The following is a 25519-nucleotide window of genomic DNA, read 5'->3' on the forward strand; positions in this document are numbered from 1 at the left end:
TTCTGTGAATTTTATGAAACAGAAGTCCAAAATCACATCCCTCAGCACAAAGAAGCAGAAATGATAATAAAGAAATTGTTCAATAAAGAATGTAAAAAAAAAAAAATAAATCAAAAGAAAATGAGACTTGTTGTGGAATAGATACATAGGCTATAAGATGTTTAAATAGGCAAGAAACGATTATACAAGAATATGGAGAGAAGCCCAAAGACAGTTTGAGGAAGACATCATAAAGTTGATGATCAACCGAAGCTATTTTACACCTACATACGAAGCAAAACCAAAGTAAAAGATAAAATACAAACCATTACGGATGAGATGTATCAGAAAAAGAAATACAGAAGTTAAGTAAGTTAGACAACGGAAAAACAAATGGTCCTGATGAAATTTCATGTTGGGGATACATGAATGTGCAAAAGAGTTAAGTAGACCATAATCTTTAATAATCAAGAAATCCTTGATTCAAGGCAAACTACATGATATTTGGAAGAAACTAGTGTTCCCTTATTCAAGAAAGGGAATAGATAAAATCCACTCAACTACCGACCCGTATCACTAACCAGTGTTGTAAGATTCTGGAAAAGCTGATAAGAAAAGTATGAGTAAACCATCTAGAAGAACACAATATGATAACAGAAAGGTAGTTTGGTTTCTGAAAGGGAAAATCATGTTACTAATCTATTAAGCTACTATGACAGAGTTGCAGAAACATTACAGAAAAGAGAAGGATGGGTGGACAGTATCTATCTAGATATCAAGAAAGCTTTTGACAGAGTACCGCACCAAAGACTTTTATGGAAACTGTACCATCAGGGAGGAATCCGAGGCAAACTGTACTGTTGGATGCAAGGTTTTCTCAGAGAAAGGGAAATGAGAACAGTACTAAGGGGAAATTACTCACAGTGGAGGCAAGTGACTAACGGAGTTCCACAGGGCTCAGCCCTGGCACCAATATGTTTTTAGTGTATGTAAATGACACAGTAACACTGGAAATAAAAGCTATATAAATATGTTTGCTGGTGATGCAAAAATACAAAGGAGAATGACTAACACAGACTCTTGTGAAGAGCCACAAGAAGAATTAAATTAAATAAACTTCATGAATGGAGTAATACAAATGGAATTCAATGTGGATAAGTGTTATGTAATCAAGTTTGGTTAAAGTGGAAAAAGACCAGATTGAGATTATAAGTTAGGAAGTAAAACCCTAAACATATCAGAAAGATAGAAGGGCCTAGGTGTGGTCATCAGTAACATACATCTCCGGCTGTCCACATCTGTGAGAAGTTACGGAACACGTATACACTGCTCCCAAATATGAGAATAGCATTCCCATATATACTGTACATGAAGGAAGACATGCTGAGAAAGATAACATCATTCATCAGACCAGCCCTGAAGTATGCATCAGTAGTCGGGAATCCTCATCTCAAAAAACATACTGTAGATAAAATTGAAAAAGTTCAAAGGGCCGCTACAAGCTGGGTACCAACCTGAAGGGATCTAAACTACGAAGAAAGACTAAAAAAACTGAATCTGCCAAACTACAAGAAAGAAGGAATAGAGGAGACATGATTAAGCTGTATAATTGCATATCAGTAACGGAGAAAATAGGCATAAGTGAATATATAACCCATGGGGAAGCTTCGGCAAGAGGACACTGCAAAAAGCTGCATAAAAGAGAGGCGATAAAGACCTAAGGAAATTTAGTTTCCCAAATAGGGCAGTTGATCAGTGGAATTCACTACCGAATGAAACAGTGCCAAAACAGTTAATAAATTTAAGGAGATGTACGATAAAAATGGGTTTAAGACACGGGACACCACGAGCCTGGTTCATTTCTATAAAGATATAATTAGGCAAGAACAGACAATATCATCGTAAGAATCCGGTTATGGCTTTGTAAACATGTTCCGACTGATATACCTATATTACCCATATGTGTATACTTAAAAACACCAATGAAGGAGTACAGGATCGTTATCTCTCAGGGTACATTCAAAAGTGAGCAGGGCAGCATACTGGAAAAGATATGGAGGCATAAACACTGCTGTATTGTTTAGGGTGATCCAACTTGGCGGCGCCCTGCAGATGCGACATTGGTGGCGGCGCTATGGCCTCTCCAGTAATATCTAACCTCCTTAAATGTTTAAAACACTTTCTCCCAGCGGGTTGTATTACATGTTCTGTTGTTATTCATGTCAGTTTTGCATATCACACTTGGTATTTTAGGGGCTTTAAAAATGCAATTACGGATAAAAAATATTAGGACACATCACTTACCTTCGGCTTCTCGGCACCAGGATATGCTCTTTCAGACGGGAAAGCCGGGCTGGTATTCACTGTTAGCTCCACTGATATGCCGGTATATTTCAAGATGTGAGCCCACCTCTTAATTATTGGCAATGGTTTATCTAACTTTGAATTCATTCATAGCCTTTGTAAATGTGTACAGAAGTGCGTTTTCGAGTATGAAGAGTATCCATCAACAAGGAAAATAACTTTGGGTTAGGCTAGGATACGTTTGGTTTGGTTAGAATAAAATAAATAACGTTAGGTTTCAGCTAAATTTGGTAAATTGATGTTTGGATACATTATACTGGGTCGTTACGAAAATTTGGGCCGATAGAGGTAATTTTGTGCCAAAAATGGCGGCCGACTGTCTTCGGTGCACAAGATGGCGTCTGTTGGTCTTTAGTGTCGTTGGGAGTTATAAACAAAGGCTGCTTTTAAAACTCTGTTCACCATTTATTTTGTTAAAAATCGGAATTTGAAAATGCATTAAAAATACTAAAAAAAAAAAAAAAAAAACATGAAGGGCTTTAGTAAAGACAAAAAGCTAAAGAAAACCGCAAAATCAGGTGGTACAGTACCATATGTCTCCTTGAAGATTAGCAATATTCCATTTATATTCGATGTTAGCTCCACTGATATTCCATCTCAGCGTACCACTCATCATAAGAGGACACAGTGGACAAGAAGGGCAGTCATAATCAAGGAAGTTTGATACAGGTGATTTATTGAAACGCTTTAGCCAGTTAAAAAATTGAAACTTCGATCTGTCAACAGCTCGACTGCAGCTTGGCAGCGTTCGAGTTTAAATACAGATTACATTTTTTTTTTTTTTCACGTGTTTCCTCACCTATTCTGATACTGGTCGTTAGTTTTATTATTATTAGTAGTAGTAATATTGTTATGCTAGGTATTTTTAGGTCGACTTCTCGCCCTAAAGACACTAGCTACTGAGCTGGGTCCTCTTTCGAGACCGGAACTAGAACACCTTAACAGAGGAACAGGGCATAAAAACTCGGCAGGCTACCTTAACACATATATTGCCTTAATTCAGCTTCCTTACAATATACATACAATGGTACACAATACAGGGCATAGGTACAGCGACAGGCTTATTAGTGACAGTACTCACAACACACTAGGCTACACATACAATGTGATTACCCTCAGTCAGTAAAATGTGTAAATAATACATAGGGGTTGGAGATACAGTCCATATAGTCCTTCTCCCCACAGTCCTTGTGTATCGTTCTTAGTTTCTGGGCTTAAGTAACTCGCACTGTATATCAGAGTAGGCTACACTGTCTGTAGATAAGTACACTGTTGGCTTTCACTGTATCACTATTCTGAGTTCAAACACAATACGGATAGGGTCTCCCGGCGTGACATTAAAGTCTCACTAGAGAGTTCCTTGGGCTGCTGAAAGCTGGGTCTAGTCAAGATGGCGCCCGGGCGTAGAGGGTTGGCCCACGGGCGTGCCTTCCCGTAGGAGGCACGGAACCACTACAGGGGGCGTCGTGGCCCGGGCTCGGTCCTGGTCAGGGGTGCGAGGCGGCTCCCTCCTGGTGGAGCCTCGACCTGGTGAGTGGCCCTTGGGACTGGGGCCGAACAAGGTAAGAAGTCGTTCCTGACGCCTCCTGCTCCGGGCGGAGGGCCAGCAGAAGGAGGAGCCCGGGAGGTCCCACCCTGGGGTCCGGGGGATGTCCCTGGGAGGCTGGGGACTGCAGTTGCCACGAGTCTGGGGCGCTGTCATGGGTTGGCTGTGACCTCCCCTCCGGGTGGTGTCTGTCAGGTCCAGGCGTCGGCCAGGGGCGATCCAAAGGGCGTGGATCCCCTCCTCAGCACCACTCCTCAAACTGCAGTTCCTCCTGGGAACCACACCTGTGGAGAGAATGTCCCACACAGCCTCTGGGTGGAGGGTGGGCTGCGCAAGGGACTTCCTCCAATGGGGAAGCCCTAGAGACTGTAGACAAAGGGCGTACGGTGGCCGACCTTTCCCCAACATGGACGGTGGCCGACGTCGCGATTCCACAGACCCTGAGGGCAGCAGCAGAAGGGCGTACGGTGGCCAACCCTTCCCCGGCACGGATGGTGGCTGATACCACAGTGCTGTCTCCCTCTTGTATACCAGCCGACGTGCGTACGGTGGCCGACATGTCCAACCCAGGGCTTATGGCGGCTGCCACCGTGGGGCTGGTTCCAGGTGTGGCTGCAACAGAAGGGCGTACAGTGGCCGACCCTTCCCCAGCACAGACAGTGGCCGATGCCACGGTGCTGTTTGGGACTGTACTAAGACAAGTCCCACCCTGATCCTGGCGAAGGCTGGCCCGGCTGAGACGTAGTTGGCCATTACTGCAAGGATGCTGCTGGTCATGTTGAAGGGAACGGGGGCATAGGGCCGTAACGTACCGGGGCCGGTCTCACTTGGACCCGGCGTATCCTTTACCTACCCCACCGTGATGTCTTCCTGGGGTGGGGGTGGGGTTGCAGCTCCGTCCTGGGGGGAGAACTCCGCGAGGGTGCATATCTCAATTATTATTATTATTCTCATGCTAGGTGTTTTTAGGTCGCCTCCTCGCCCTAAGAACATTAGCTGTTGAGCCAGGGTTCTCTTTCGAGACTGGAACTAGAATACACTATGAGAGGAACAGGGCATAAAAACTCTGGTCAGACAACTTTACACATGTATTATCTTAAAACCACAAACCACTAGATACAATGTAGATATTACAAAGACACAATACACTGTCTGGGTACAAAGGCAATCTTGGGACAGAAGGTCTTATACACGGGTGCTGAAGTCCTCCTATGGGTGTCGGCTGGGTGTGGGAGAGGTCCCATCAGGTGTGCCTTCCCTTAGTGGGCAAGAGGATCGTCCTCAGGGTCTGTGTCATCTGGAGTGGGCTGCTGGGCGGCGGGGAAAGGGGCCCTTCTCTAGTGGGGCCTCGGTGGGGCGTTTGGTCCCTAGGGCTGGGACCAAATAGGGAGAATAGGTGCGCTTGTCTGCTCCTACCCTGGAGAGAGGGTCGTCGTCTTCTGGGGCTGGGGAGGTCACACCCCGGGGTTCGAGGGGCTCCTTGGGGAGTTCGAGGACTGCGGTCTCCCTTGGGTCAGGTCGCCGTCAGGTGTGGGCTGTGGCATCCCCTCCTCTGGGAATCCGACAGTGGGTGGACTTGCCTGGGTGCCGGCTGGATTGCTCTCACTCCCGGGATCACGATGGGACCTTGCCAAACCTCCTCCAGACAGGGTGGTTCCTCCTGGGGGCTGTCTCTGTGGGGAGAACAGGAAGGGTGTCCCACTAACCACAGGAAGGGCGGGCTGAGCAAGGGATGTCCTCCGATGGGGAAGTCACAGGGGGTGAGAGACGGGTGGTAGGCAGTCTCTCCCTGATGCGGCTAGTGGCCATCATCGAGACCCCAAGGGCAACAGCGTAAGGCAGCTAGTGGCCGTCCCTCTCCTGTCAGTGTGGCTAATGGCCATCATCAGGGCCCGGCTTCTTGGCAGGACTGATGGCGAGGTGCAGCTAGTGGCTGTCACCTGTCCACAGGTGCAGCTAGTGGCCGTCACCTGTCCACAGGTGCAGCTAGTGGTCGTCACCAAGATCCTGCGAGGGGAATCGCAGCTAGTGGCCTTCACCAAGATCCTGTGAGGGGAGGCGCAGCTAGTGGCCATCGCTGGGGCCTTGTTCTCTGGGTGGACTGTGAGCTGAATGCAGCTAGTGGCCATCACCTGTTCACTGGTGTGGCTAATGGCCATCACTGAGGTCCTGGGAGGAGAGGGGACGGCAGGCACAGTGCAGCTAGTGGCCGTCACCTGCCTGCTGGTGCAGCTAATGGCTGTCACCGAGGTCTTGCTCCCTGTGGCAGCTGCAGGATGGGAGCGGCTAGTGGCCGTCTCTCCACTTGTGTGGCTAGTGGCCGTCACTAGTCCCTGCAGAGGGGGGTGGGATGCAGCCACTGAGCAGCTAGTGGCTGTCTCTCCACTTGTGCAGCTAGTAGCCATCACTCGGGCATTGTCTGGGACTGAGTATTCAGCCCCAACCCGAACCTGGCGCTGGCTGGTCCAGCTGGTTGGGTCCATTGCAGGAAATAAGGGCGCAGGGTAGTAGGGGACATAGGTCCATGTTACTGTCATGTGTCTGCTCATGGTGTCGTCACAGTCGACTGAGCATTCCTGCCCCAGTTGAGCCTACCCACTCCCCGCTCTCTCTGGCCTGTGCACATGCTCTGTGTGTACTTTGCTCTTTTTTTTTGGGGGGGTGGACACCTAACCTAGCCCGACCATGCCACCACACCATGACTCTTCCAAATGTAGGAAGTCTCTAACTCAGGAACAGAAGGTGGATGTCATCAAGAGGAAGGAGAGAGGACAGCGGAACTGTGACATCGGGAAGTTTTACAAGTTACCAAGTCCACAATTCGTATGATTCTCAGCAAGAAGGAAGCCTTTCTGAAGACAGCTTGGGCATATGGAGCCTCATTGATGGACAGGAGGATACGAATGTCTGCCACTGCTCTCATAATGATGGAGAGGTTTCTGCTGATGTACTAAAACCGGAAAGAAAGGGAGGGAGTGCCAATTGACTTGTCAAATATTAGGATGACAGCCTGCCATCTTTATGCTCATACCTGCCACATGATCTCAAGACCCAAAGTGAGATTTAAAGTGTCGAATGGCTGTTTCGCCAAATTTAAGAAGAGGAAGGCACTTAGGAAGGTGCAAGTTACTGGAGAATGAGCTTCAGCGGACATCTTAGCAGCAGAGACGTTTGCGTCTGTCCTGAGGGGCATCATCAGTAAGGGAGACTACAGCAAAGAACAGATTTATAACAAAGACGAGGCATGGCAAGAGTACCGTGCTGGGGACCAGTCGAGTCCTGCCTTGCCTCGGACCCCACTCCACCTCCCCCCGGCAAGTCCACAACCTCTTTCATTCAAGGTTAGGAATCCTTCAGTGTTTGTATGTAATGATGTCTTATTAGGTAAGTAAATGTCCTGGAAAAAAAAAAAATTGTCCCAAAAGGTGAACTTGGGGCTGGCTTATGGACTATGAAACCCTTTAACATGTAAACATAAGGCCCTGTAACGCATAATTCTCATAAAACGGGACCTTCCTGGGACAAAATTCCAGTGTTATGAGAGTGCTGACTATATATCTATCTATCTATCTATATATATATATATATATATATATATATATATATATATATATATATATATACAGTAAAATCTCAAATTTCGACAGTTTAGAATTCGATGAATCAAATTTTGATGCATTTTCGAGTGGTCTGCCTACCTCACGTTTCGATGGAAAGTCGTGCATTTCAATGCTCTCAGGCAGGGATGGAAATTCTCGGATCCGAGGTTATCGTACACTGTGGCCAAAATGATAGTATTCTCACTAAGATTGAAATGCGTGGGTTTGAACGCATCGATTCTCCGGAGTATTCCGGAGAATACCGCAGTCTCCCCGACATCAAGGCGGACCAGGAGCAGTGGAGTCTGCCCTCAGAAATGCCGACACCCCCACTCGGACTCCCCCCACTCGGACTCCCCGGGGTAGCCGCCGCCAGCCACCACCACTCCGGGCAACAGCGGCATACGTCAGCCCGGGCCGTGCGCCCTTGTGAAACACAACCACCGCGCCGCCGCCACCGTAGGAAAAAGACACTACCTTCGCGTGGCGGAATTACCGAGTTAGCTAGGGGTGGAGTCAGAAACTGTACTCCAGACAGCACCCCTAAGGTAGAGACGATCTATGGTCGCTCTAACAGTGGTAAGGTAGAGACGATCGGCGGTCGCTCCCCCCACAACAAGGTAGAGACGATCAATGGTCGCTCCCATAAAGAAAAGACAGAGACGATCTATGGTCGCTCACAACAAAATCAGGTAGAGACGATCAGTGGTCGCTCCCTGAAAGCTAAGGTAGAGACGATCGGCGGTCGCTCCCTCAGCACACTGGTAGAGACGATCAATGGTCGCTCCCATAAAGAAAAGACAGAGACGATCTATGGTCGCTCACAACAAAATCAGGTAGAGACGATCAACGGTCGCTCCCTCACAGCTAAGGTAGAGACGATCAGCGGTCGCTCCCTCAGCACACGGGTAGAGACGATCAATGGTCGCTCCCCTATAAAAAAGACAGAGACGATCTATGGTCGCTCACAACAAAATCAGGTAGAGACGATCAGTGGTCGCTCCCTGCAAGCTAAGGTAGAGACGATCAACGGTCGCTCCCTCAGCACCCCGGTGGAGACGATCGATGGTCGCTCCCAGGGTGTAGTGAGGAGGAAAGACCTCCCTGTCTCCCCCGGCCTCTGTTCCCTGCGCGAGGCCCTTGAGAAGACCCACCTGTCGGGCCCCCGTGACAGCCGCTGCCGCAGCCCTTCCCTGCCGGCGCCCCTGCCCATAGGAGACCGCAGTCCGTCGCCTCTTCCGGCCCGCCCCAGGACACCCGGGCGAGACCTCACCACGCCCCCGCGACGCCGGGACCTGACCCAGAGGTTCCTAGCCCTCTTCGGCCCCAGTCCGGAGCCCAGTCCGGAAGCCCCCGGACGTGAGAGGACGCCCTAGTGAGTCGCCCCGTGCCCTCCCGGCTCGCCCTACCCTGGCGACACCCTCAGCCGACCGGATCATCGCCGAGGTAACTGTGTTTCTCTCTACCAGAGATACGAGGATCCGCAATTGTGAAGTAGGTTAAGTGTGACTCCTTTTTTCTTAGAATAAGACTAGTGCAGTGATTTCATGTAATTTCCATTGGGGTAACCCAGGACATAATGCTACATTAACGGGCGAGAATAGGGGTAGAGACCCCAAGTGAAGATACGTGCGAGTATCATCCCGAGTTTACTAAGGACTTCTCTCTAGAGCCCAAGGAAAGGATAATACATCATTAGAGTGCTATTGGTTAAACTCTGAGTAATACAGTGGAATAGAATTTACGAGGGTTCCGACTTTGTTACGCGTTGGGAAGTGCGAGCCTACATAACCTACCAGGGAGATGTGTAGTATATAAGTTGTGCTGACGGAAATCTAGTGTTGCCAAACTACGAGGACCGCGAGTGATAACTGTACTCCCTTGTTCTGCACGCTATCCCTGAAAACCCTCCCCACTCCTCACCTCAGCTCTTGAAGTCCAAATAAGAACCAGAGTTAATTATCAAAGAATTCTTGCCAATAGAAAACACCTAAACTCCCTTGTTAATATCGGGCCTCATTAAGTATTACCATAACTTCTCCCTCGCCGTTCTAAGTCACTCTCCGTGTCTCCCTACCCCCCCCCCTTCCTGGTAAATCACAAACCCCCCCCTCTCTCTCCCCTCCCGCGCTCCGCGCGCACGGGTATTTACTGTACTAAGATTTGTTGTATTGTCATTAATATCTAAGAAGCTAGTATCCTGCGAGATACACAATATTTTAAATAAGGTTTTGTATTGCTCTATATTGTGATGTAATGTCTGCTGAAATGTCTTGTGTCTAACTGAAATAATATACGTGTATGGTGTTGCCGAAAGTTTTTATGTCCTGCCTCTCTTCATTGCACTAGCTCCGGTCTCGAAAGAGGACCCCGCTCAGTGTTGAGTTGATTTGGAACGAGAGGTCGAGCCAAATTCTACTCAGCATTACAAAGATTATCATACAACCATTTATTTTATAAAAATTAAGCACATTTCTGCCATTTAGTGCTTAAATACAATTATTATAATTTATCTCCACATAGTGAAAACAAAAAATGTATTAGCTTAATGACCATCCAAGAGGGTGAGGAGGAAGATGTCGACACTGCAGATGTCCAGATACTCGAGGATGATTTTGATTTTGTGGGGTTTGGGTTAGATACCTCCACATAGAAGGCTACTCAACTGAGTAGTCCACCCCTGGCACACACCACAAACACCAGCCAGCTAATTGATAATATTCCATAAGCTAAGGTTAGTACTGTACTGTACAGTGTTCTGTAACTACTGTAATACAAACTGTGACAGGATACTAACAAACTGTAACAAATTTTGCTGTATTCTACACTACAGTACAGTATGACAGTACAGTGCAGAACTACAGTTACTTAACCACATTTATAGTTCATAAAGTTTACAGGGAGTGTGGGCAAAAAATCATGATTTTACGTAGTGAAGTTGGGAGGCCCTGGACCCAAATTAATTTTTCCGATAAGAAGTTCAGTTTAAATTTCGGTGTTTTGAATTGGAAATGTACGAGTGGATGGAGTGATTGGTCAGTGGGGTGTGCCAGCTGAACTAGATGGGAATGGTAGTGCTTTGTTGGACATCTGTGCTGGTAAGGGATTAGCAATACCCAACACCTACTTTCGGCAGAAGATGATCCACCGGTATACATGGAGAGTAATGAGGAGGATGGATGCTTGTTGAACGAAAGGCAATGATAGACTATGTGTGTATGGATGGGCGAATGAGAAGACAGTGTTGGATGCAAGAGTGTGGAGAGGGTGGGGGAATGGAGTCTCGGACTATCACTTAGTGATGGCCAAGGTAAAGCTGCAAAGAAAATGGTTGAGGAGACGAGGGGGAAGACAGGAGGAAACAGCTCCTGTGAGAAGAGTGGAGAATTTGCAAGATAGTGAGAAAATGGCAGAGTATAAAAGCATAGTGGAAGAAAGATTGGGAAGATATGAGCTAGAGCAGATGGAAGGGGTGGACGATGTATGTAAGATATTCACGGAAGAGATAGGCGCTGCCTGTGAGGTGGTTTGTGGAGTGAGGAGATGCAAGGGTGTGCAAGGGACAGCATGGTGGAATGATGAGGTGAAACGAGCTGTGGAACAAAAGAAGAAGGCATATAGTGAATGGTTGGCGAGTAGAGGTAGTGAAGATGAGAGAGAGAAGAGAGAGGTATATGTGAGCAGGAGAAGGGAGGTGAAGAGACTGGTGAAGGAGAGTAAGAAGAAAGTGGATGAAGAGTTTGGGAGGAATCTCAGTGTGAAATGGAGGGAGAGTAGGAAATTGTTTTCGAAGGAGGTAAAGAAAGTAAGGCAGTGAGAAAGGGAAAATTGTAGGGGAGTGAAAGATATGAATAATAGTTTGTTGGTGGAGAAGAGAGAGAGATTGAGGAGATGGAAGGAGCACTTTGAGGACTTGCTGAATGTAGAGAATGAGAGCAGTGCGAGTATAAGTGGTTGGGGAATGGCTGGGAGAAGAAGAGATGAAAGGAGGGAGGAAGAGATCAGTAGGGCGGAAGTAGTGGAAGCAATGAAGAAGATCAAGTTCGGAAAGGACCCAGGAATTGACGGAGTGTGTGGTGAAATGCTGAGGTATGGGGATGAGATTGTTGTGGAGTGGATATGGAAGTTGTGTAGATTGGCTTGGGAAGAGGGAAGGGTTCCAGAGAACTGGAAATCAGGTATAATTGTTCCTTTATACAAAGGAAAAGGGGAGAGAGAAGTATGTGGTAGCCATAGGGGTATTTGCCTTCTTAGTGTGACTGGTAAAATATATGGTAGAAAACTCATTGATAGGGTTAGGCATATGACAGAGGAGCTAGTTGGAGAAGAACAAGGGGGATTTAGGAAGGAAAAAGGGTGTATAGATCAGATATTTGTTCTAAGATGTTTAGTGGAGAAGTATCTAGAGAATGGAAAGAAAGTGTATGCTGCCTTCATGGACTTGGAGAAAGCTTATGACAGAAGAGATAGGCAAGGTATGTGGAAGGCATTAAGAATATATGGAGTGAAGGGGAAATTGTTGAGTGCTGTGAAGAGGATGTACGAAGGAGCTAGGGCTACGGTGAGAGTGGATGGTAAGCTGAGTGAGTTCTTTGATCTCAATGGAGGACTGAAACAAGGTTGTGTGATGTCTCCATGGCTGTTTAATATATACATGTTTGGGATTGTAAAGGAGGTGCAAGGTAGGGTAGTGGATGTGGGGGTGGCTCTAATGAATGAGGGTGAGATTTGGAAGATTCCGGTGTTGCTGTTTGCTGATGATACAGTATTGTTGAGTGAAGATGAATGGGAGTTGCAAGGTTTAGTGAATGAATTTGGGACAGTGTGTAGGAGGGGGAATCGGAAAGTTAATGTAAACAAAAGTAAAATTATGGTGTTTGAGAGGAATGAAGTCACAGAATGTACAGTGAGGTTGGATGGTGAGGATATGGAAAGTGTGAGTGCATTCAAGTACTTGGGTAGTATGATGAGTAAGGATGGAACTTTGGGGGATGAAGTGCGTGAAAGGGTACAGCAGGGAAGGAAGGTTGTTGGTTCACTGAAAGCAGTGATGAGAAATAGGGAGGTGAGTATGGAAGTTAAGAAGTCACTGCATGATAGTATTGTGATCCCTACCCTGATGTATGGAAGCGAGGCGTGGACCTTGCAAGAGGGGAACAAGTCAAGAGTGAAAGCAGTGGAAATGAGTTACTTGAGAGGAGCATGTGGAGTGACATGGAGGGACAGGTTGACGAATGAAGAAGTGAAGGAACGTTGTGGGGTGGATGTGGATGTGGTTGAGAAGATTAGGAGAAATACACTGAGGTGCTTTGGACATGTGGAGAGAATGGAGAATGAACGACTGACTAAGAGGGTGTATGTAGGTGAGGTGGAGGGAGGGGTAGACCGAGGATGAGGTGGAGGGATGGAGTTGAGAGGTATATGAGAGGGGGGGTGAGTTGGGGGGAGGGTAGTCAAATGGTAGGTGACAGCGACTTGGAGGCGTTTTGTCTGCGGCCACCCTTTGCGGGATTAGTGCGTCCGGCTATAGATAGACAGATAGATAGATAGAATTTAGATGCGGTTTTTAGATACATATGTCCATCGAAAATAGATATTTTACTGTATATATATTATATATATACCGTTAATATATATATATATATATATATATATATATATATATATATATATATATATTCACAGGCGGTTTTACATTGAGTGACAAGCCAAATGGTTTCCTGTAAGCCAAGAAACCATTTACAACGTAGTGTGGTAACCATGTAACCAAACCATACGTGCTTCCTACATGTCAAGAAATGGGTTGGTGGAGAGTTAGTGCCCCTCCCCATCAAACAGATAACTCAAAGTCAAATGGCCACTCCTTACGGGATTATGGCGTCTGGCAAAATATAATATATATATATATATATATATATATATATATATATATATATATATATATATATATATATATATATATATATATATATATATATATATATATATACAGTGGGCTCGCACAGTGCGCGTCACCGCAATGCGGGATTCGCCTTGTGCACAAATGACCAAAAATCATAACCAAAAACCTTTAATGTGCGAGTTTACTGCACAGAACGCGAGGCAGAGGCAAGGAGTGGCTCAAAAATGCCATTTTCTACTAGTGCGCGACCACCCCTCACAGAGCGCGTCACGTGTTGTCATGTTGATGCGCAGAAATTCCCGGGCATTCTACTGCGCAGCTTGGGGTACAAGGGAGCGGGCGCGCCATAACAGTCCCGGCTCGTGCACTGTGCGGATCCACTCTCTACAGCTAACCTGTCGTGTACAACGTGTGGTGTTTTTTGTGCTGCCTGTACTTTGCTGCACCATGACTCCAACCCCAAGAGTAAAGAAACTTCTGATGCACGCCACCAAGTTAAAGATAATTAAGATGAAGGAGGAGGGTCAAGGAAACACGGCTATCGGAAGAACCTGGGACTGGCTGAATCTACAGTGAGAACTGTGTGGAAGAACTGTGAAGCCATTAAGGCTGTAGTGAAGACGTACGGTGCCTCTGACCTAGACGGCCGTTCGCAGGTGGGAAATCATGCTATGATATTAATGGAGCGCTATCTTGCCACCTTCATAATGTGGAAAGAAAAGGAAGGTGTTCCACTCAATGGAAGATTTATTCGGAACCAAGCCCAGCTCTTTTACAAGGCTGCATCTCGAAGGTTGAAAGTGGAAAAACCGTTCAGGGCATTGGTTGGATGGCTGGACCGTTTTCTCAAGCGCAATGAACTCCGTTACATGAAATTGTCTAGTGAACGTGCCTCGGCCGATGAGCTGGCTGAGAGAGACTATCCTGCAATATTTAAAATGATTATTGAAGAGGGACAGTACACCAAGGACCAGATCTACAACATCGATGAAACGTCCTTATATTACAAGGCCATGCCAAAATCAACTTACATTGCTAAAAGACAGAAACAAGCCCCTGGTCACAAGCTCCAGAAGTGTAAGATGACGGTGAGGCCAGTTGTTGTACACACAGCTTCACATCCAAGGTGCTACAAAAACCTCACGAACATGGATGCAAGTGGCGTGTACTGGTATAAGTCCGTAAATGGTTGGATGACCGGGAACATTATGGCAGACTGGTTAACGAGGCGGTGTGTCCCTGATGCGAGAGCCAAGTGTCGGGAACTGGGCATTCCATTTAAGATGCTCCTTGTGCTTGATAATGCACCAAGTCACCCTCCATACCTGGAAGATCTTCACAAGGATTGTCGTGTTGTGTTTCTGCCGCCCCGCACAATGTCACTAATGCAGCCACTCGATCAAGAACTAATCGCCACAATGAAGCATTTCTACCATAAGGAAGTGTACGACTACCTATGCAGCAAGACCGACACACAAGAGGAGTTTCATGTCCTACAAGAAGATCATGACGAAGACCTTGATGAGGCATCTGCTCCCGTTCCATCTCCACCAGCACCTCTATCCTGACCTACCACAGATGCCATGACTGTTGAGGCATTTTGGCGTAACTTTATGGTGAAGGACGCAGTTGAATTTCTCCTTCAAGCCTGGCACCAGATTACACCTGCAACGGTGAACCATGTGTGGCGAATGCTCATGCCTCACCTGCGCATCACCCAGGAGACGGCCATTCAACCACTGGCCGATGCTGAGGCAGCAACATTGACAGCAGCACAAGCTGTACCAGGTTTCGAGGATGTTACATTGGCGGACATACAACAAGTGCACACTGCTACTGAGGAACAGCCTCCCGAGGAAGTGTTGCAACGGATTGACGAGGCTGATGCAGAGTCCGACGCCAGACAGAGTCAAGTTGAGCAGCCTAGTGTGATGGAAGGCAGGACTGAGCTGTGTATGTCAAACATTAGCAAGATCCTTGCTACCGTGGATAAGCTCAAGGAAGAGGTGAAGGCACAGGAAGTGAGCATCCTAAGAACGGAGGAACTTCTGGTTGGTATCGACAAACTCTTCTGTTTCTACACAGACAGGGACAGGGAAGAAATAAACAGGAGAAGACAGACGCTCATAACAAGCTACACACAGCAGGCTCAAGTTGGTGAAATAGCGGAACCATCAACGTCGTCTGCTTATGATCCTGTTGAGGATGAAGAGGATGCAATGTCAGAAGTGTCAGCATTGGACTTTGAAGGGTTTATGGCTGAAGTGAGTGACTTGGATGCTCCTTGGGAAGGTGATCAAGAGAAGTCTGCGGAGGGAAGTGTTGGTGCGGTGAGAGGTGCGGTGGGGAGTGCGGTGCTGTAAGTGTTGCCGCGCCTCAGAACCCCTGTTATTTAAGGTCATCAGGCCTGTTGTCTACTGTTGTTAAGGTGACTACCCATATTTTTGTTATTGTAGCTATAGCTTTAGTACAATGTTTGAAACATATGACCTTTATTATGTCTCTAAGGGCCAAAAAATGTCCAGGTATGAGGGGTTACCGCCCATATATATTGGGGGAGGCGGTGGCTGAATCGGTAGAGAGGCGGCCTGCAGTCCTGATGGACCCAGGTTCGAATCCCGGCTGGGGCAGGGAACAGTTTAAGGATTTGAATTTCATAAAACCAGACTTTCCTGATCTACCAAAAGACCCGCCGACATGTTGTAAAAATACCCCCGCTAATACCAATACACCAGTCCTGTATGAGACAGCCCTAGCATGTATTCAATATGGACGGTGGGTGTCAGCGCCGAAGTGGTGACATGTGGAGGTGTAGAAGGAGTACTGGACCTTGGGATAGGCTACTACCCCCGAGATATAGGCTCTGAAGCCTTTGCCCAGAGTCGGAGACATTAAAAAAAAAAAAAAAAAAAAAAAAAAGTAATTATTCCCATAAGATTATGTATTCCTAGTACGCTAATTCCCAGTGCGAGAGCTCGTGCACCGTCCAATCTCTCGTGCACTATGCGAGCCCACTGTATATATATAAATCATAATATATCATCATCATTATCTGAACCTTCTTTCCCACCCCAGGGCAGGGTGAGGAGTAGCAATGTCCAGACAGCCCAAATTTGCCCAATCCAATCGGCCACGCTTCTATTCACTCATCATTCGAGCCCCCGGAATCCTGGCTTTATCGTATACGCCAAAAACATTCACCATGTTCTGTAACTTCACATAAACATATGTGATTGAGTCAGTCCAGATGCTGCCACATTAAAAAGGGGTACCAAAATCCCTGATCATGCACTTCTCCTCACAACATTCATCCAGTCAGCTCGATCTCTTGTCAGTTCCCAAGCCTCACCGAGTTCCAAGCCTCTCTTCCTCACACACTTATCCAACATACCTCTCCACCTTCTCCATGGCCTACCTCACCTCCTCCCTTCTTCAAATTCACTCAGATATACCTTCTTCATCACTCTATTGTAATCCATTCTCTCCACATGTCCATACCATCTCAGTACACTCTCTTCAATTCTGGTGTCTACCGACTTCCTCACTCCACCTCTCTCATGAATCACATTATTTCATGTCCTGCCCACCCTCTGTACTCCACATACATTCCTCAGCAGTCCCATCTCCACAGCTCTTACTCTTGACTTTTCATTTTCATGCCACACCATAGTCTCACATCCATATGTTAAAGTTGGCATTAACACTCTCTCATGTACTAGTAAGCCTCGTGCATCTGCAACACTCGAGCCTCTGTTTCTTATTAAGGCCTTAATTGCACCAGCTACTTTTCTTCCTTGTGTCACTCTACTTTCAACGTCTTGTGCACATTTTCCTCTCGTTTCTATTGCTGTACCCAGGTATTTGAACTCTCTCACCAATTACAGTCTCTCTCCATTTACTGTAACATCACACTGGGAGTCACCTTCTCTCTCATTAACCACCACTTTACTCTTTTCTACATTTGCTTTCAAAGCATGACGCTCACAGACATCAGCAAAACTCTGCACTAGCCTACCAAGTTCTTGTCTGGTACTTGCAAGCAGTACTGCATCATCAGCATAAAACAAATTTGAGATATTCCATCCATCACCTTTCATTACCAATGCCATCCCTCTCCCCATTGCTTGTGTTTTTACTTCTTTCATCACCCCATCCATATATATATTGAACAACCATGGGGACATCACACAACCTTGTCGCACGCCCACACCGAACCATTCACTCAGATGCCCATTAACCCATACACATGCTTCACTACCATCATAAAAACTCTTGACAGCTCCTAGCAGCTTACCGTCTACACCGTACATGCGCAAAACTTTCCACAATCCTTCTCTGTCCACTTTGTTGTATGCTTTTTCCAGATCCATGAATGCTATAAACACCTAATGGTCCTTCTCACAAGCTTCTCTGCTATCTGTCTCACTGCAAATATTTGATTCACACACCCTCTGCCACTTCTAAAGCCACCCTGTTCATCATTCACTAGGACTTCTGATATCTCTCTTATTTTCTCTATAATAATTATTCCATATAGCTTCCCTACCACACTCAGTAAACTTATGCCACGATAATTCTTGCACTCACTTCGCTCACCTTTATTTTTGTACAGGGGTACAATCACAGTCTTTTTCCACTCTGCAGGCACAGTTTCACTCATCCATGCCTTCTTACATATCTCCAACAAGCACTTCATTCCACTCTGTCCACTACACTTAAGCATCTCTGCATGCACCTCATCAACCCCAGCTGCTTTCCCATTTTTCAGCTGCTTCACAGCACCCTTCACCTGTGCGAGTGTCACGTCTCCTGGCATTGCATTCCTTCTCTGCACACCCCCAAAACCAATCATGTTTACAGCTGCTCTGCTGTCTCTATTCCCATTCATCAGGGTTTCAGAATATTCTTTCCATCTTGTTCTTACTTCATCCCCATAGGGTAATAATCTACCACCTACATCCTTCACACCATCACATTTGTTTCTGCTTTCACTTCTACATTTCCGCACCTCTTTCCAGAATAACTTTCTGTTTTCAGAGTAGTTTGCATTCATTTTTCTTCCTAGATCATCATTTACCTCCTTCTTTTTCCTCTTCACTAGTCTCTTTACGTGCTTCTTGCTCTCAATATATTAAGTTCTTATTTCAACTGAACCCCTATCCTGTAACCACTTTAGCCACTTCTTCCTCTTTTCCTCCACTGCTCTCTTAACCTCCTCATTCATTCATATATATATATATATATATATCATCATCAGACGTTTGAGTATCCACTGCTGGACAGGCCTATCCCGACCGAAGTCGGGATAATACAGCCAATGTATCTCTACCATGTGGCTTAGGCTGTCTGGTAGAGATTGTATGTAGGGTGAGAAGTGCTTGTAAGTTTAACTGTAGTGTTGGAGTGGCTCTGGTTGTGTATGTAGTCTGTGAACCAAGTGTAATCGGCCCACGCAAGCCGACTGGGTGCAAGCATACTTTACAGTAAGCAACACTGGTTCAACCACAGCACTCCTTGTGTCCGCCAATGCAGTACATGGCCAGATGAACATTCCTAAAACTGATTACCCTGGCGGGACGCGAACCCTGGTTCACCCATGTACGAAATGCACACACTACCACTGTACCACATTTGCTTTCAAAGCATGACGCTCACAGACATCAGCAAAACTCTGCACTAGCCTACCAAGTTCTTGTCTGGTACTTGCAAGCAGTACTGCATCATCAGCATAAAACAAATTTGAGATATTCCATCCATCACCTTTCATTACCAATGCCATCCCTCTCCCCATTGCTTGTGTTTTTACTTCTTTCATCACCCCATCCATATATATATTGAACAACCATGGGGACATCACACAACCTTGTCGCACGCCCACACCGAACCATTCACTCAGATGCCCATTAACCCATACACATGCTTCACTACCATCATAAAAACTCTTGACAGCTCCTAGCAGCTTACCGTCTACACCGTACATGCGCAAAACTTTCCACAATCCTTCTCTGTCCACTTTGTTGTATGCTTTTTCCAGATCCATGAATGCTATAAACACCTAATGGTCCTTCTCACAAGCTTCTCTGCTATCTGTCTCACTGCAAATATTTGATTCACACACCCTCTGCCACTTCTAAAGCCACCCTGTTCATCATTCACTAGGACTTCTGATATCTCTCTTATTTTCTCTATAATAATTATTCCATATAGCTTCCCTACCACACTCAGTAAACTTATGCCACGATAATTCTTGCACTCACTTCGCTCACCTTTATTTTTGGACAGGGGTACAATCACAGTCTTTTTCCACTCTGCAGGCACAGTTTCACTCATCCATGCCTTCTTACATATCTCCAACAAGCACTTCATTCCACTCTGTCCACTACACTTAAGCATCTCTGCATGCACCTCATCAACCCCAGCTGCTTTCCCATTTTTCAGCTGCTTCACAGCACCCTTCACCTGTGCGAGTGTCACGTCTCCTGGCATTGCATTCCTTCTCTGCACACCCCCAAAACCAATCATGTTTACAGCTGCTCTGCTGTCTCTATTCCCATTCATCAGGGTTTCAGAATATTCTTTCCATCTTGTTCTTACTTCATCCCCATAGGGTAATAATCTACCACCTACATCCTTCACACCATCACATTTGTTTCTGCTTTCACTTCTACATTTCCGCACCTCTTTCCAGAATAACTTTCTGTTTTCAGAGTAGTTTGCATTCATTTTTCTTCCTAGATCATCATTTACCTCCTTCTTTTTCCTCTTCACTAGTCTCTTTACGTGCTTCTTGCTCTCAATATATTAAGTTCTTATTTCAACTGAACCCCTATCCTGTAACCACTTTAGCCACTTCTTCCTCTTTTCCTCCACTGCTCTCTTAACCTCCTCATTCATTCATATATATATATATATATATATATATATATATATATCATCATCAGACGTTTGAGTATCCACTGCTGGACAGGCCTATCCCGACCGAAGTCGGGATAATACAGCCAATGTATCTCTACCATGTGGCTTAGGCTGTCTGGTAGAGATTGTATGTAGGGTGAGAAGTGCTTGTAAGTTTAACTGTAGTGTTGGAGTGGCTCTGGTTGTGTATGTAGTCTGTGAACCAAGTGTAATCGGCCCACGCAAGCCGACTGGGTGCAAGCATACTTTACAGTAAGCAACACTGGTTCAACCACAGCACTCCTTGTGTCCGCCAATGCAGTACATGGCCAGATGAACATTCCTAAAACTGATTACCCTGGCGGGACGCGAACCCTGGTTCACCCATGTACGAAATGCACACACTACCACTGTACCACAGAGGCTCCATATATAAGTATATACAGTATATATGTATATATATCTCACCATTCACTCACTCAGTGTAGTGCTGCTTTCGGATGGCTGCCATTTCCTCTCTTTCTTCCCTTCTCTTATGTCCGTCTTTCTTTCATCTTCTTCTTTCCTTCATTCTTTCATCTTCCTTCTGCCTGTGGGTGACTCTATACTGAGTGACAAGCCAAATGGTTTCCTGTACACCAGGAAACCATTTACTACGCTGGGTGGTAACCATATAACCAAATTTTGGCGACTGATGGTTTAGTGGGTAATTAAGGCGCTCCAATCGGATTGAGCCAGTGCAGGTTTATATCCAAGGGATGGTTGGGGTTGAATGCTCACGTAATGACACTCTGGGATGAGTGAGGCTGATCACCTTCATCTTCAATGTCAGCACCAACTTGCCTAGCCCCGACCTCCTACGTTCCTCATGGGGCAACACAAGATTGGATGATGTATGTATGTATAGATAGACAGATAGATAGATATAGATATATACACTATATATATACATATATTAAGCCTCATTACACTGCAGAAATATTCAGTTTTAAAGCTTCTTTATATGAAGTCATTTTTCCCTAACTAACAAAATCAGTTTTACTGAGAAAGGTTTGGTACATTGAAACACATTTCTCACTTCCAATGAAGACTGACTGTACGATGGTTGTTCAACTATGGTTTAACTTCAGCTTGCTATAGTACTGTAGTGCACTGTCATGTTTCTAAGCGATTGAAAATATTTCTGTATGATAAGCTGCATTTCAAATTGAATTCTGCAATGATGGTGACAAATATGAAGAGAAACACCAAATGCAGTGTAGGGCCCAAATTTTTTCAACATGCTGTCATACAAGCTTCCTTACGAATAATAGTTTTATTTCCATGGACTTCTGTATGGCAAAACATTAAATAAATTTCATTCTTCTGTGCATTTGGAATTTCTTTTCATGTGAGTGCATTTTGTTACATCTGAGTGATAAATTATATTCATATGGCGTAGGTAACGTTTGAGCACAATTAGTTGGGTTTCAGCAATGAACTACAGCACTACCAGTACATAATCTGGGGGAGGATAAGTTACATGAGAGAGTCAAAGGCATATTTAATTTGATGTCAAGTGGTGTTTAATTGATGGTTTAAGTTCAGTCAGTTGCACTGTCAGCTTTGCTAATATTCCTTTATATGTCAGTTACTTTTTCATGGTGTGATTACATTATACTATATTTCTTTTTCTGTAACCTACCCACTCCTTTTGTCAGTGATTATACAGGTTAGGAGAATGGATGATAATGATGATTTCCTTTCTGTTTCCATTGCTCAGTTTCAAAAATTTGATTGATGTGTGAATGAATGGATGGTCCATTCCATGGAGCACTTTGTTGATATCATCTTAACTTTGCATTGTGTTTGTGGGTAACAGGGTTAGGTTTTTGATGATAATGAATTGTTTTTGTGGTGCATCTCCTTGCTGTTTCTATGATACACGGTAGTTCCGTTCTATATTGTTGGTGTGATTTGTGACTGATGGCTTTTTCCATTTTTATGGTCAGTCTTCTTTGCTAGTCAGGGATGTGTTCCAAAATACAGTACCACAATTTTTCCAAATAGTTGGTACTCTATTGTAAACTGAGGACTTGGCAAGCAGGTTTGTAGGTGGTAATGCAACTTGAAGTAGTAGATTTCTGTGATTTATTGTGGACTTAATGGCAAAACTAATCATTAACAAAATCATATAATGGACTTTTGCTTCTGTATTTATAGGAAGACAGTATTACAAATAGCTTTTTTTTTTTTTTTTGCTAAATCCATAACAAATCACAAAAGAATTTCTTGCTTATGTTTCATTGCTACCTATAAGTCTGATCTGCCAGTTTCACCCATTTTACATAACCAGTCAAAAAGAAAAAACTGTTTTTTTGGAACTCATGACAGACTTATATTGAGAAAATTCCTTGTATATAATGGCAGTTTCTTTGATAGTGCTTTCTCTTCTTTACTGATGACACAGCCTTTTTGATTTTAGACAGTGTGAAGTCACTCCTAAGCTGGTTAATATTGCCTAGCGATAGCTGTGGAACTTCTAATGGACTGAAAGGGTTAAGGAGGACTTTTAAAATTTTAGATGATGGGAAACCACTGACAAGCTGAATAAAATTTGTATTAACCAGGATCTATAAGGAAAAATTTCTCATGGATTAAGAGGACTATCTTCCACAAATTGTCACTCCCTGTGACAGATGAATATGGTAAATGAGTGCGTAACAAAGCGAAGTATGGAAATCATGAAATACGTATGGAGAAGAAAATGATGAGTTTTATCTTGATAGCTGACTGACTTATATCTGGTAGGTAATGTGACGTACATCTTGACAGACAAATCCATCCATCATCCAATCCTACTTCGCCCCATGCGGAGCATAGAAGCCCGGGGCTAGGGAAGTTAGTCCTGACATTTAAGATGAGAGTGACCAGCCTCACTCATCCCTGAGTGGCATTACATGAGCAATAAACCCCAACCATCCCTTGGATATAAACCTACACAGGCTCAATCTGACTGGAGCGCCGTAATTACCCACTAAACCACCAGGTGCCAAAATTTGGTTATATGGTTACCACCCAGCATAGTAAATGGTTTCCTGGTGTACAGGAAACCATTTAGCTTGACACTCATTGTAGTCACCCACAGGCAGAAGGAAGAGGAAAGAATGAATGAAAGAGAGACAGAAGAGGGAGCATGAAGTCACCCGTAGGCAGAAGGACAAGGAAAGAATGAGGGAAAGAAAGACAAAATAGGATGGAAGGAAAGAAAGACAAAATAGGATGGAAGGAAAGAAGGATGGAGGAGAGGATGGAAAGAAAGAAGGATGGAGAATTGGAAAGGGCAGACACCCGAGAGCAGCACTACACTGAATGAGTGGGTGGTGAGCATCCCTACCTACCGTGAAAGAATTAAACAATAAGTTATTTACTTCAAGAACGATGAAATACCATGCCATAATCATCCACTGATATTTATGCTTTATGTCAATTAAATTACAATTTGTAGGAACTATTATTGTGACTTCATCCAAGGTATCATACTGACTTAATATTTCCTTAAAGGACAGTGACATACCATGCCATAATCATCCACTGTTACTTATGCCTAATGTCAATTAAATTTACTATGCCAGTGGACTGTACAGACCATATTCAGATTAAAGGGCTCTTTGATGATAGTGGCAGCTGCTTCTTGGTGTTGCTGATGTTGACGTTGTATGGTCGATCAGTTCAGGGCAGGGTTCTGAGGGTCTTGTCCAAAGGCCTGGCAGCCTCAGAGATGATCATCATGGCTGCCCTGTCACCTAACCCATTTCAATCAAGCATAGCAGCCAGGTCTGATGAAATGGCAGTTTGATGTCCTCGTTTTTGTGGTGAAGGGGTAATACTTTTGCTGGAGCCTGTTTCTTCAAATGCACTTTCCTCAGAATCACCGCTGCTCTCTAGTGTTGTTCTCTCTAACATGGCTTCCTCGTAAAGTTGTGATCAATGTTTCCTTCTTAACTGCAGTTCTTGTTTTTCATCCTTTCTCTGCTTTTGCTGAAGCAACAGCTTGTCAACTCCTCCCACAGAGCCAGGCCGTCCCTTCTTTCGCTGAGATTTGAGGAAGGCTTTATCCCCTTGATTATCAATATGCTCCAAAGCCTTTGGATGTGCAACGTTAAAAAGTTCCTCGACCTTGACTGAGAAAGTGGCTTCATTGGCTCTTTGGGTGTTGGTCTGTCAATTCTTGTTCTGTTTCAGTCCTTTCCATTCAAAGAATAGTTTCTCATGCTTCTTAATTGAGTCCTTTTGATGCTTGGTTGTGATCCTGGCCTTAAATTAGAACACTTCATCTCACTGGATGGTCTTGGTTGCTGCTGTTCAGATCTCCTCTCTAAGAACATGATGACACATTCAAAAAGTGGCCAAGGACTTGCTTCTCTGAAGGAAGTTTACTTCCTTCACTCCCTTTTATGGAGCTGACTAGAAAATCCTGGGACCATGTTTCCATTACAGACACAATCTGGAAACATGCAAATGGTGAGTGGTTAAATAATGTCATATGATGCAATATTAGTGTAGTATGTAGGCGTAAGTTTACACAGAGAAAATATTAAGCACAGTATCACACACGCTCACACAATCACGCTATGTCACATGCATACACACACAGACCTGTCACGGGACACACAGAAGACCAGACTGTGACAGACATTCCACACAGCTGCGTACTTGCGAGATCCCATGCATCAGGAAACACCCAGATTATCAATTTTGACTCATGCTATACTTGGTAATGGTCAGTACCTATACACCACACTAATGGTGTGACTGGTCCAGTCCGCTACAGTCAGAAGTCCTTGAGCCACCTCTAAATATCAAGAGATTTGCATCAAATTTCACTTTTTTTTTTTTTCTTTCTTTTTCTGGAATAAAACCACATGGGAGGGTCTGAAGTACAACTTTTTAAATTGTCAATATAAGGGCCACCTTAATATATGTATACAGAGTATGTATATTGTATATATAAATTATAACTAGTAATGGGGACTTACTGATTCACAATTTTTTATATATCCTGTCTCAACAGCTGAAATTGGTAACTCTGCTTTATAGGTAACAATGGAAATTCAACAACAAATGTGTTTCTGCACTGTACAGTACTGTGGAAAAAGGAAAAAAGTCTTACTATATATTTCTGATAAGTTCACAAATACCTGCTAGCTTGCATATCAAAGTTATCAAAAACAGTTGCTCATAAATACATATATT

The sequence above is a fragment of the Coenobita brevimanus genome, chromosome 57 (assembly GCF_032717465.1).
Source record: "Coenobita brevimanus isolate Jiangsu-jjx chromosome 57, ASM3271746v2, whole genome shotgun sequence".
Lineage (NCBI taxonomy): Eukaryota > Metazoa > Arthropoda > Malacostraca > Decapoda > Coenobitidae > Coenobita > Coenobita brevimanus.